The following is a 12,917-nucleotide window of genomic DNA, read 5'->3' as shown; positions in this document are numbered from 1 at the left end:
TTGTTGAAAAGAAGGTTTTGAAATTTTATATATTTCTTAACTTTAGTTTCTTTCTCTTTCATTTCTTACAGTTTTTTGTTTGTTTCCTTCTTTTAACTTTTTTCAACCTCTATTTTTCTATGGAAAAAAATCTTAATAAATATAAATATTTGTTTTAAAAAAGAGAAATGGCAACAGGGCTTTCAGATACAGCACTAACATTATCAAAAAATGCTGCCTGTTCCAAATGAAATCTCTGCCTTACATCAGAATAAAATTATTGCTGATCAGGATATTTTAGTTACATGAATTTACCCCCATGGGGAAAGTACTCTAGATGTCTTAGCCATGAGGTCATCATTCCTTTCTCTGCATAGGCCAGTTACATCTTCTTCTCCCTTTTATTTTACACCATTAAGATCAAGCTGGTAGAAGAATATTACAGAATAATATTATAGGCTATTTATTAATCATTATTACAGCATAGCCATAAAGCTTATTGGAGTTGAGAGAGAGAGAAAACAATATTTTTAACAAGGATGGCGTAATAGTTAATGTAGCATGAAGAGTAAAATGTGATACAATGGGCTTAAAAGTTTAATATACTGTACAAATAATCTTATTTACCTTCTGAGGTTTTTTCATTGGTTGCAATAACTCATGCCAAGAGAAAAGACCTGCTCCTGATCAGGAAATTTGCCAGTTGTTTTCTGGCTCTCAGAAGAAATGACATCATTGAGTGAAGTTTCAAAAAGTCTACCTGGAGATTGAAAGCATGCTGATATGTATCAGGAAGAACTGTGTACCGGACAATTGAAACAGGTACTAAAAATACTCAGGTTCTCAGATATTGAATGAAAGAATTAATTACAGTTAAAAAAAAACAATTTATCTGGAAGTTAATTCCAAGCTCATCTTAATAAAGCCCACCTCTTATATTGTTGCTTCTTTATACATTAAGAACAGCAGTCACTCTTTCTCCTTGCTTTGGCAAATGCTCTGAGAAATCACTGAGCAACAGTTAAACCAGAGAGCTTGAAGTCCTCCTCTGCTTTGTGCCTAAGGAAGGGTCATTGCGCAATATTGGCTTTCTGATATTGTGTTTCCCCAAAATATGATCCATGGACCAATATACATAAAGTATCTCACTCTCTTTCGGTTCTGATCTCAGCACTGCAGCTGTGATCTAGCCAGCCCCTTTGTCAGAGAGGCAAGCTTCCTTCAGAGATGGTTGTACTGGTATCTAGACAAAATAATCTTAGAAAATCCACTTTACGCACATCAAAAAGCCTGTCTGCCCTTTTGTGACCAAGAATGGTTCACAAAAAGATGTTACCATAACAGCACAATTTGGTAAACCCCAGTATATAATAATTATGTGTATAAATAATGGAAAAATTATTCTCCTGTTATCTCTAAATAACATGGCCTAAAATTGTCATCTATTACATTGCCAAAAATCATTAAGATTTGCTATCACAAAAGGCAGATCTAATATCCCACAAAGTTATAGAAGTTACAGCCTTAATTAACCTTTGTGAATGAAACTAACCAAGGTTTTAAATAGTGTCCAAGACTGTATAGGTCTTTAAAAAAACAAAAATGATTAAACCCTCATTAATATCTTTCAGAAAATATAATTCTGTGGGTGACACAGACACTATTTTTACAGCTGTTCTTCAGAGAAAGAATAAGTTTCTCTTCATTAAAGACTAATGAGTGACATTACATTTAAGTGCTCACATTAGATATGCTTCTTTGAATTTAATGATGAAGCAATGAGGCCTTTAATTAAGTAGTCAAAAGTCTCCACTGGGAGAAACAAAACAAATTTATCTGTAGCTTTTTCCTATTTTCTAAAAATAATAATAAAAATGAATCAATTTGCTAGATAATCTATGTTTTTAACTTGCTAATCTTCTCTTCAGAAAATTTGTCTTCAAGTTTTGAAATAGATCTAACCACATGGGAATAGAAAAGTCCTATGGTACTTAAGTTAGAAACTATCTAATGTATATCCATGAAAGCTGAATGAAAGGGTGGAAAAATTAGTGTTTCTCCTAGGATTGTGATGGTCAGGGAAGCAAAACCACAATCTGTTGATTTGTTATAGATAGATAATCTCCTCATTACATATATCATTCAGTATTACAGATAGATTCTTCTGTTTGTCAAATCACTAACGTAGCTGTGGCCTTGCTGATTGGATCTATTGCATTCAAACTACCCAGTGCTTGCCGGGATTTGTTATAACTGTAAGTTTTATCAGGGGTGCAGCTCAAAACGTAACTGAGGCCTTGCTGATTGGATCTGTTGCATTCAAACTACCCAGTGCTTGCTGAAAATTATATAACTAAAAATCAAAACAGCAGCGGTACAGTCAGGGCAAGTGCATCTGAGATTCCTTGTATCTAAGAATGTCTGGCATGGTTCAGTGCAACATTTGTTTTGCAGCTGTCTTTTGCAGTACCCTTTTCAATCTTGGAAACTGTCCTATCTGTAAACAAATCACTAGTCTACAAGGACAGATTGTTTATCTAGGGTCTGTAATCTCTGCTCTTCAGGCAGAAACTAGGTGTCCGGTTCAGCCCTTTTACTCCATTGAGCCTCCGCACTATCAGCCCCCTCTACCACAAAGATCCTGCAGGAGAAGGGCAGTGTGGACAACTGTGGGATCTGGCAGGGTGAGAGCTGTGAACTACAAACACAAAGCTTTCGGTGTATCCCTGCACAACAGATACAGTGCCCTTGCTGACCTTTATAGGGACATTAAGGAGACAGGTAAAAGTATTTGTGATGATAACTCAAATAAGCAGGGGATCTTGGTCCAAGATGAAGAACTTGTTTTCAACAGGGAGAAGTGCAAATCAGACATTACACATCAGTCATGCAAGAACAAAAAGGCACCCAAAAAGAGAAGCCACCTTCTGGTTGGTGATTCAATTATAATGGATGTAAATTTAGGAAAGGACACAGAGGTTTTGAAAGAGGTCAGGTGTCTTCCAGGTGCTACTGCCAGCAGGGACAAGAAGCGTATTTGTAAAATAATCAAGAATGCCAGCAAGGACTGTGATGTGGAGGCCATTGTACATCTTGGCACTAATGATCTGTCTCAAAAAAGATGTACTCTCTGTGCAGAATGATTTCCAGAGCCCGGGGCAGGAACTTAGCAGAATAGGTTGTAGGCTTATTTTTTCAGATGTTCTACCAGTGCATAAGGAGCAAAATGGAAAAGGCCAGCATATAGCACAATTCAATATGTGGCTAAAGGAGTGGAGTAAAGGGGAAGGCTTTGGTTATATTAGTCACAATGTCAGCAGCTGGTCCAATGAAAAAACATACAAAAGAGATGGTTTGCATCCATCAAAGAAAGGGACTGAGTTACTCAGCTATAAATTCACAGATTTTCTGGAGGAATATTTAAACTAAACAGCAGGGACAGTGAGCTAATTGATACAGAACATCCCTGTCCCTGGAAATCTAAAAATTATAGGGCTATCAGTGCATGTAACATAGATGTATGTGTGGACAAGAAAATCAACCTTGCTGTCAAGCAAAATCAAGCTTCTAATAGCGAGTGCCACACAAAGTGCACTAACCAAACAAGTGGTAAGACAATAGGGGAACTCAGGCACCACACAGATTATGTAGAAAGTAAACACAGAGCCAGTCATAAAGGACTCAAATGTCTATACACCAATGCACAGAGTATGAACAGCAAACAGGGTGAACTAGAAATTCACGTTAATGAGGGCAGATATGATATTGTTGCCATTATGGAAACATGGTGGGATGAAACTCACAAATGAAACACACAGCTAGAGGGATTTAAATTATTTAAAAGAAACAGACCAAATAAAAGAGGAGGTGGAGTTGTTCTCTATGTAAGAAATAACTACATCTCTATAGAAATAGAGCACAACAACAATGAAAACTGTCTTGAATGCATTTGGGGTAATATAAAACGGGGGGAAAATGACATTGCCATAGGTGTATACTATAGGCCACCCAACCAAACAGAGAAAATAGATGAACATTTTGCTAGTCAGCTAACTAAGGTATTTAGGAAGCACATCACAATAGTAATGGGGGTCTTTAACTACCTTGACATCACTGGGAGACAAACTCTGCACCAAGTGGAAGATCAGACAGATTCCTGACAAACTTAGCAGACAACTTTGTCTCCCAAAAAGTAGAGAAGGGAACTAGGGGATTAGCCATTTTGGATCTAATTCTCACTAACAGAGATGAAATGATAGAACATGTTGAAGCCATGGGAACCTTGGGAGGAAGTGATCATGCAATATTGGAATTCAACATTATGGAAGTACAAACACTAGAACACAGTCAAACTAGAGTCTTGGACTTCAAGAGAGCTAATTTCAATAAACTTAGAGAGGGTTTGGGAAGGATTCCATGGATGAGAATCCTCCAGGGGAAAACAATTCAAGATGCTTGGGAAATTTTGAAAAGTGAGATAATAAAAGCCCAGTCTAGCACAATACCAACAAAGAGGAAAAATAACAGCTCTCAAAAGAAACCAGCATGGCTGCACAAAGAACTCTCTGATAAATTGAAAGATAAAAAGGACAAGTATAGAAAGTGGAAAGAGGGACACATAACTAAGTCAGAATATCAGCAAATAGTCAGAGCCTGCAAAGATGAAGTGAGGAAAGCTAAGGCTCAAAATGAACTAAGTCTTGTGACCAAAGTCAAAAATAACAAAAAAAGCTTCTTTCAACATATATATATAAAAGAAAAAAGTGAAGGAAATGATTGGTCCATTAGTGGGTGAAAGTGGCAAGAAGGTGACAAGCAACAGGGAGAAAGCGAAACTATTTAACTTGTTTTTCGCATATGTCTTTACACAAAGGGAAAAAGCAGACCAACCTATCAAAAATAGTGCCATAAAAAACAGAATAGAAACACGTTAAGATAGGCAAGAAAATGGTAAGTGAGCATCTGTCCAGTCTAGACGAGTTCAAATCACCAGGACCAGATGGATCACATCCCAAGGTTCTCAAGGAACTGGTAGATGTGATCTCAGAACCACTGAACTATATTTTTCAAAGATCCTGGAGCACTGGGGAACTACCAGAGGACTGGAAAAGAGGTGATGTAGTTCCCATCTTCAAAAAAGGGGAAAAAGTGGATCCAGGAAATTACGGATCTATCAGCCTGACTTCAATACCTGGGAAGATTCTGGAAAAGATAATCAAACAACGAATCAGCAAACACCTACAGGCAAACCAAGTCATTACTAGAAGCCAACATGGATTTGTCAAAAACAGATCATGTCAGACAAATCTTATTGCATTCTTTGACCAAGTGACAAAATTAGTGGACCAGAGGAATGCTGTGGATATAATTTACTTGGACTTCAGTAAGGCATTTGATAAAGTAGATCACAATCTACTACTTGATAAGATAGAAAAATGTGGGTTAGACAGCATCACCACCAGATGAATCCATAGCTGGCTGACCGGCCATACTCAGCATGTGGTCCTCAATGGAACCACATCTACATGGAGGGACGTGTGTAGTGGGGTGCCCTAGGGCTCTGTTCTAGGCCCAGTGCTCTTCAACATCTTCATCAATGATTTGGACAAGGGGATAGATGGGGAACTCATTAAATTTGCAGACGACACCAAGTTGGCAGCCCTTTGTCCAAAATGGTATAGGGTTACCTGCCTGAGAAGGGGGCTGGACTTGATGACCTCCATGGTCCCTTCCATCATCATCATCATCATCATCATCATCATCATCATCATCATCATCATCATTATTATTATTATTATTATTATTATTATTATTATTACCAATACTATCTTTTCCTGGCTTATATGAGGTTATATTATGTAATAAAAAATAATGGAGAAATTTTGTTTCATCACAAGATTGTCAAAAAGTACTGGTTTCTTAATACATTTGTGATTTTCAAGAAAAATTGACAATGAGTTAAGCAAGCAGGTTTAGTGTCCCAAGCCCTTATGCATTGAGTTGTATTTTTAGCAGGAACCCTCAAATTGGCTCCTTATTAGGTCATTTCAAGGGCCTGTTTTATATATAAATTAGATTCTAGGTGTTGCAATAGAGACTTGGCTAATTAAAAGGCAATCATATTAATGTATTTTATGTAAGGTTTAAAATAAATAATATTTAAGTTACTCTGCTCTTCATCTTCAATGTTGGCCCTATTGTTACAGACTGTATGGGCTTTGTATAGTTAATTAGGAAGGATTACATTGACCACATGGTCATAATTCCATCAATGTACATTAAATAGAGTAATGGTTGATTCGGACTGAATTGGGTACATGCACATGGGTGATCCATAGTAATGAGTAATTTGTCTCAACATTCATAAACAAAATTTACTGTCAGGCTTCTTAGAAGCAGATATAATTGTCAAATTGTCATGGTTTCAGTGGGCTGCTGGGTTTGAACTTTGTCAGCATCTCTCAGAGACATGATTTGGTACAACTAGATAAGACTCCTTATGGTAAACCAGAATGAAGCTGCCTGAAAAACAGTTATTGGCTTTCTGTCTCTGCTCTGCCTATAGCAGCTCAAATATATTGCTGATGCTTATTGTCTTTTTCATGTTTCAAAGGGTTAGACTTTCTGCTTCATGGCCTTAATGCTGAGGTTGTTTGTTGACCTAATCTGCCTTAAGAACTTCTGGTTTTCAGTTTATGTCTCAGAATTTTCAAAATCAGATATGGAAAAAGTGCTTTTTCAAAAGGCAACTGGACTTTGTTTTTCCCTGAAGGCGTTTTGCTTCTCATCCAAGAAGCTTCTTTAGTTCAATTGCCGTTTGAGAAAGGAACTTTGGAACAACCGTGACCTGGATGATTGAGAATCTCGAGACATATTCAGATTTAGAAAAACGAAGTTTATGTTGACCATAGGTTTTAACATAATTTTCATTTCTTTTCATTTGCAATTGGTCAGGGTGCCTTCAGAAGTTGTGGGTGCTCCATCACTGGAGATTTTAAAAAAGAGATTGGACAGCCATTTGTTAAAAATGGTATAGAGTCTCCTGCTTGTGCAGGGCGTTGGACTAGAACAGGGGTGTCAAACTGCTGGCCCGCAGGCCAGATGCGTCATGAGGAAACCGTGCCTACCCCATTGCTGGCAATGGGGAAAAAGTGCTGATACATTGTGCGATGTCACATGATGTCACGAGTTTGACATGTCTGGACTAGAAGATCTCCAACGTCCCTTCCAACTCTATTATTCTATTATTCATATTTAGCTTTGTTGATTTCAGATGATACATGCAGATATACTATGATTATTTGGTGGTAGACCCTTGATTTTACTTGCTTAAGAGACAGGAGTAAGGCAGCTTTTGCACTGAAATGTTCATGTGTAAAGGTGCGTTCCAGGTAGAAGGCAATCTGGCAGAAAACTGATATAATAATAATAATAATAATAATAATAATAATAATAGTAATAATAATAGTAATAATAATTACTGAATAACTCAGGACATGGCTATCAAACATCAAAAACATCTGCTAGACTATCCCACCTCCTTTACATGGATGATCTGAAGCTGTATGGAAAAACATCATCTGAAATAGAATCGCTGCTCAACACTATCCGTATATATAGCCAAGATATTGTAATGGAGTTTGGCTTGGACAAATGTGCCACACTTACTATCAAACAAGGAAAAATAGTGAAAACTGAAGGAATCAATCACTACATGGCCAATACATGAAAAAAATAGCTGGGAAAGCAGATAATAATAAAACCTGGCAATGGCTAAGAGCAGGAAAATTGAAGAAAGAGACCGAGGGACTAATTCTGGCTGCACAAGACCAAGCCTTAAGGACAAATGCATACAAAGTCAAAATTGAGAAGACAGCAACAGACAGTAAGTGCCGCCTATGCAAAGAAGCTGAAGAAACAGTGGACCACTTGGTAAGCTGTTGCAAGACGATTGCACAGACTGATTACAAGCAGCGGCATGACAAAGTAGCAACAATGGTGCATTGGAAGATCTGCAAAAAATATCATTTTCCTGTAAGCAAAAACTGGTGGGATCATAAAATAGAGAAAGTCATAGAAAATGATAAAATTAAACTGCTCTGGGACTTCAGAATTCAACAGACAAGCACCTGCAACATAACACCCCAGACTTAACAATTGTCGATAAGAAAGACAAAAAAGTCTGGATAGTGGACGTGGCAGTGCCTGGAGACAGCAGAATAGACGAGAAAGAACTGGAGAAGATAACAAAATACAAAGACCTACAAATAGAAATAGAAAGACTGTGGCAAAAGCAAGTAAGGGTAGTACCAATAGTCATAGGCTCCTTGGGTGCAATCCCAAAACAACTGGAGCACTACTTGAACACCATTGGCATTGACAAATTCGCTATTAGTCAATTGCAAAAGGCGGCCTTATTAGGAACTGCTTCCATCCTGCGACGATACCTGTAATACCATCAAACATCCACATCTGCCTATCTCAGGTCCTGGGTAAGGACTCGATAGGTAGACAAAATGCCAAATCCAGTCTGAACATCTGGCTGACTGTGCAATGATCCATAATAATAATAATAATAATCCCCCAGTGAGGCACTACCTTGACGTGGTTGTGAGGCTTGTGTACTCTGAGGAAGATGAGAGCTATGCCAGAGGTTCAACCATATTGGACAGGTCTCATCAGAGGAGTCAGACAAAGAGTGTCTCTCCCATAAAAAATATGGTGAGACGTAAATTGCAGAATGCCATACCGGCTCGGATGACACCCGGGTTAACAAGGTCCGCGCTAGATATCGGAGTTCCTGGATATCTGGTGAAAAATGGGTTACAGGACTCAGGACTGTTGGCTGAGCAACCAGGGCCAGCAGCTGCAGAACTACTGGAAGAAAAGATGTTTACCCGTCGCAGATACACAGTGATTGAAAACAAAGAAATAATGATCTGTTACTACAGATCAAGTCCAACAAGAAGAGGATATCTAAAACGAATGCACCAGTTCTGGAAAGAACAACATCCAGAATCAGAAATAACAGAACAGAGACTAGCAGATCAACGCCGATTTATAACACGAAATAAAGTATTCACAGAAACAGAATTGGATGAACTGCAAAGGTTTACCCAGGGCAAAGAAATCAAAGCCTTACCAGAAGTAATTCAGAATGTAGAGGACAAACCAGGGGGAGTTGGCAGTGAAGGAATCCAGCAGAGATATACAACTGTTCTCATTTGGAAACCAGGCACCTCTTCCTCAGGAAGAACAAAACCCTCTAACTAAAGAAATAAAAGAATTGAAACAAAGAATAACTGAGCATCTAGAACAGCACAAAAACAACAGAATAAGGCTGCCTGCATTGAAGCTTGTTCCAAAGAAACAGCTAGCACAAGCATTAAAAGATGCAAATACTGCAATATCAAGTATAAGCACCAATTCACTGCAAGAAACAAACCAACTAATGTACAGCACAGCTGCAGTTATAACAGAATACCTGGATGCAAAATCAACAAAAAAGAAAAACAAATAAACAGTGCACCAGAAAAATGGAAGGTTAGACTAGAAAATAAGATCAGCAAGTTAAGATCACATGCAAGCAAGCTAGAACAGATGAAAGAAAAGAAGCTGAAGAACAAGAAGACCAAAGAATACCTAATCAAGAAATACCACTTAGAAACAAGGAAGATCAAGGAAGCACTGGAAATAATAAAGCAACAAATAACAGCTATAGCCAGGAAAATCAGTAGATATGAAGCTCGAATTGCAAACTATAGGCAGAACCTCCAATTTCAATCCAATCAGAAACGTTTCTACCAATCCATCAATGGAGAAACTGCAAGGAATCAGTCAGTACCTGACAAGGAAGAAACAGTGCAGTTCTGGAAGCAGATATGGGATAACCCAAAGAAATACAACAAGGATGCGGCTTGGTTAAAAGAGGTGGATGCAAATAAAACAGAAGTTGAAATGAAAGAACTAGTAATAACAACAAAAATGGTAGAAAAAAGAGCAAAGAAAATCAAAAATTGGTCAGCACCAGGTGAAGATGAACTGCATGGGTTTTGGTTGAAACATCTAACTGTTATACACCCACTCATTGCCAAACAGTTCAACAATATACTACAAGGAGGAGAAATTGAAAAGTGGCTAACAACTGGGAAAACCTACCTAATAATGAAAAATCCAGCAAAAGGGGCAACACCAGGTAACTACAGGCCAATTACCTGCTTACCAACAACTTTCAAATTACTAACTGGTGTAGTAGCTGATGCAGTGCAACAGCATCTAGTTGAAAACAATCTCTTTCCACCTGAGCAGAAAGGAAACCGCCCCAATAGCAGAGGAACAAAAGATCAACTCCTAATAGACAAAATGATCTTGGAAAACTGCAAGAGAAGGAAGACCAACCTGAATGTGGCATGGATTGACTACAAAAAGGCATTTGACTCTCTGCCACATGATTGGATAATAAAGTGCCTAGAAATAACAGGAGTCAGTAGAAACATCAGAAAATTTGTGCAAAGATCGATGGCACAATGGAAGACACAGTTGCAGATCAATGGTGAGAGGCTGGGAGAGGTTAATATCAAGAGAGGAATATTTCAAGGAGATTCATTATCACCATTACTATTTGTTATTGCACTGTTTCCTCTGTCAACAATACTGAATAACTCAGGACATGGCTATCAAACATCAAAAACATCTGCCAGACTATCCCACCTCCTTTATATGGATGATCTGAAGCTGTATGGAAAAACATCATCTGAAATAGAATCGCTGCTCAACACTGTCCGTATATATAGCCAAGATATTGTAATGGAGTTTGGCTTGGACAAATGTGCCACACTTACTATCAAACAAGGAAAAATAATGAAAACTGAAGGAATCAAGATGCCCCACGAAAATAACATTAAGAGTCTGGATGAGGAAGAGTACTACAAATACTTGGGTATCCTTCAAGCTGACAACATCAAGCACACTGAAGTCAAGAAAAAGATTAGAGGTGAATACATCAAGAGAGTGAAGAAGATCTTAAAGTCCAAACTCAATGGAGGAAATACCATAAAGGCAATCAACACCTGGGCAATCCCAGTCATTAGGTACACAGCTGGAATAGTGGACTGGACTCAAGCAGAACTAAAAGCAATGGATAGGCAGACCAGAAAAATAATGACAATGAATCATGCCCTTCATCCACGCAGTGACATTGATAGACTTTATCTACCAAGGCAAATAGGTGGGCGTGGAATGCTACAAGTACATCAGATGGTTGAAGAAGAAAAAATGGCTTTGGAAGAATATCTGAAGAACAATGATGAAGATGCACTGAAATTAGTATATCAGGAAGGCTTACTAACTACTGGAGAGACCAAACTGGCCTACAAGAAAGACCAAATGAAGAACAGAATAGAGGCATGGGAAGACAAAGCACTACATGGCCAATACATAAAAAAATAGCTGGGAAAGCAGATAATAATAAAACCTGGCAATGGCTAAGAGCAGGAAAATTGAAGAAAGAGACCGAGGGACTAATTCTGGCTGCACAAGACCAAGCCTTAAGGACAAATGCATACAAAGTCAAAATTGAGAAGACAGCAACAGACAGTAAGTGCCGCCTATGCAAAGAAGCTGAAGAAACAGTGGACCACTTGGTAAGCTGTTGCAAGAAGATTGCACAGACTGATTACAAGCAGCGGCATGACAAAGTAGCAACAATGGTGCATTGGAAGATCTGCAAAAAATATCATTTGCCTGTAAGCAAAAACTGGTGGGATCATAAAATAGAGAAAGTCATAGAAAATGATAAAATTAAACTGCTCTGGGACTTCAGAATTCAAACAGACAAGCACCTGCAACATAACACCCCAGACTTAACAATTGTCGATAAGAAAGACAAAAAAGTCTGGATAGTGGACGTGGCAGTGCCTGGAGATAGCAGAATAGAAGAGAAAGAACTGGAGAAGATAACAAAATACAAAGACCTACAAATAGAAATAGAAAGACTGTGGCAAAAGCAAGCAAGGGTAGTACCAAATAGGCTCCTTGGGTGCAATCATAGGCTCCTTGGGTGCAATCCCAAAACAACTGGAGCGCCACTTGAACACCATTGGCATTGACAAATTCGCTATTAGTCAATTGCAAAAGGCAGCCTTATTAGGAACTGCTTCCATCCTGCGACGATATCTGTAATACCATCAAACATCCACATCTGCCTATCCCAGGTCCTGGGTAAGGACTCGATAGGTAGACAAAATGCCAAATCCAGTCTGAACATCTGGCTGACTGTGCGATGATCGATAATAATAATAATATATCAGGAAGGCTTACTAACTACTAGAGAAACCAAACTGGCCTACAAGAAAGACCAAACGAAGAACAGAATAGAGGCATGGGAAGACAAAGCACTACATGGCCAATACATGAAAAAAATAGCTGGGAAAGCAGATAATAATAAAACCTGGCAATGGCTAAGAGCAGGAAAATTGAAGAAAGAGACCGAGGGACTAATTCTGGCTGCACAAGACCAAGCCTTAAGGACAAATGCATACAAAGTCAAAATTGAGAAGACAGCAACAGACAGTAAGTGCCGCCTATGCAAAGAAGCTGAAGAAACAGTGGACCACTTGGTAAGCTGTTGCAAGAAGATTGCACAGACTGATTACAAGCAGCGGCATGACAAAGTAGCAACAATGGTGCATTGGAAGATCTGCAAAAAATATCATTTGCCTGTAAGCAAAAACTGGTGGGATCATAAAATAGAGAAAGTCATAGAAAATGATAAAATTAAACTGCTCTGGGACTTCAGAATTCAAACAGACAAGCACCTGCAACATAACACCCCAGACTTAACAATTGTCGATAAGAAAGACAAAAAAGTCTGGATAGTGGACGTGGCAGTGCCTGGAGATAGCAGAATAGAAGAGAAAGAACTGGAGAAGATAACAAAA

General features: G+C 38.5%; 1 long non-coding RNA gene across 3 annotated transcripts in view; it reads right to left on the bottom strand.

The window, feature by feature from the left end:
* LOC120317926 overlaps positions 1–12,917 on the bottom strand; it is a 93,492-nt gene that overhangs the window by 20,680 nt on the left and 59,895 nt on the right. For all 3 annotated transcript variants that reach the window (XR_005559350.1, XR_005559351.1, XR_005559349.1), the window contains exon 2: positions 607–739. This is a non-coding gene — a long non-coding RNA (uncharacterized LOC120317926). The remainder of the gene's footprint in view (positions 1–606; positions 740–12,917) is intronic.

The sequence above is a fragment of the Crotalus tigris genome, unplaced genomic scaffold (genome assembly GCF_016545835.1).
Source record: "Crotalus tigris isolate CLP2741 ecotype Arizona unplaced genomic scaffold, ASM1654583v1 scf7180000019942.648020, whole genome shotgun sequence".
Lineage (NCBI taxonomy): Eukaryota > Metazoa > Chordata > Lepidosauria > Squamata > Viperidae > Crotalus > Crotalus tigris.
Note: the sequence above shows the minus strand (reverse complement) of the source record. Positions and strands in the feature narration are given on the sequence as shown.